The sequence below is a fragment of the Telopea speciosissima genome, chromosome 2, assembly GCF_018873765.1.
Source record: "Telopea speciosissima isolate NSW1024214 ecotype Mountain lineage chromosome 2, Tspe_v1, whole genome shotgun sequence".
Taxonomy (NCBI): Eukaryota; Viridiplantae; Streptophyta; class Magnoliopsida; order Proteales; family Proteaceae; genus Telopea; species Telopea speciosissima.
In genome coordinates this window covers 24,718,003-24,719,577 of record NC_057917.1, presented here as the reverse complement: position 1 = coordinate 24,719,577, position 1,575 = coordinate 24,718,003, and the positions used below count along the sequence as shown (strand labels likewise).

The following is a 1,575-nucleotide window of genomic DNA, read 5'->3' as shown; positions in this document are numbered from 1 at the left end:
GATGGTGTCTCCTGAAAGGAGGAGCAGAAGGGCCAAGACAAATAGAGTATAGAAAGTAAAATTCCAAGTTTGAGTTTAAAAAAGATAACTCTCAGACCAATTGTCAAAAATAGCTGGAAATCTTATAAATCCAATGAATAGATGAATACAAAAATTATAATGAGTTCAGATTCAGTTGAGCACACATACACAATTTAACAATTAAAAGAGGGGGTTTGGGTACAGGAAAAGTTGCAAGGGAATTAAAGTTGGCCACAGAAATCAAGTAAAAATCGACAAAATAAGCAGAGATATTCAATGAATAAATATATTTGCTTCACACAAATAAAACAGAAATCTCTTACAACAAAACCACTAGCCTCTGAAGAAATAGAGACAACAGAACAATCCAAGAAGACAGCTTCACAGATTCTTTTGTAACAGAAATCTCTTAGAATAAAATAGAGGTTTAAGATGCAAGTGAAGAGAAACAGAGAGCCATAGAGACATACCGGTGAGAGACGAACAACTCACATCTGAAGAGATCTACGTAGCGAGCAAAGATTTCCAACTTCTGTGGTGAGAGATGAGAGAGATCCGAGAGATAGATTAGAGAGATGAGGGAGATCGAGATCGCGAGAGAGATGCTTACCGTGGGAGAGACGAGGGCTCGAGGGAGCAAAGGACTTCGACCAAAATTTTTCTCACCATTCATCGTGTGGAGAACAAGATTAGTTTTAGGTCCGGATAGAAAATTTATTTATTTTTATGATTTTTTAAAACAGAATTTTCTCTCTCAAATTTATCAATCAGACAACTAGAAAATATGAAAGTCAAGAAAATTTAAAGAATCTTCTTTTCTTTTCTTGACTTCAACACCAAGCCTTAAGTTATTAAGAAACTAAGCATAACCATTAATTTATTTAAAAATAATATAAAAACGTGAGTCTTACCTGGCCGTTCAGAGAGCTCTCTACGCCTTGGCCTATTAACTGATGATTCATGATGGATTCTGGGGATTCACAAGAAAAGCATTAGTGGAATACAAAAACGATATGAAACATAGGAAGCCTTACTCTTTATCAGAGCTAGGTTTCGATCCTGGGACTTATGGGTTATGGGGCCACCACACTTCTGCTGCGCCACTCTGATTGTATATTTAAATATTAAAGAAAATTATTAAAAACTCTTTTATCTTAAACATAAAAACAAAAATAAGTAGTAATTAGGGCCCAACCGGGTTCGAACCGGTGACCTCTTGATCTGCAGTCAAATGCTCTACCACTGAGCTATGGACCCATTGATGACTGTACATTAAAATTTTTTTATATAACTAAATGTTTAATGAAGGGTCAATCTTTGTATGCGTTCATGTACGAACTACTACGGAGCCAGGTCCATACGTGGTGTTTACTCCCGTAGTCTCTTTTTTTTTTGGGTAAAATTGTTTACTCCCATTCAACAGATGAATTCCAAGTTCCAAACAAAACTTAACCAGATTGTCAAATATAGCTCGCTAACACATATTTTATAAGGCTCTCGTTTGTTCCAGGCTAAGCCTTGTGACCCGGGACAGGGCCAGTGTACAAGTAAGGG

The 1,575-nt window shown here is 36.6% G+C and overlaps 1 non-coding gene across 1 annotated transcript; it reads right to left on the bottom strand.

Moving 5' to 3' along the window:
• Positions 1-1,206: 1,206 nt before the first annotated feature.
• On the bottom strand, positions 1,207-1,278 carry TRNAC-GCA. The gene has a single exon. It is a non-coding gene; the product is annotated as a tRNA-Cys (tRNA).
• Positions 1,279-1,575: the final 297 nt, after the last annotated feature.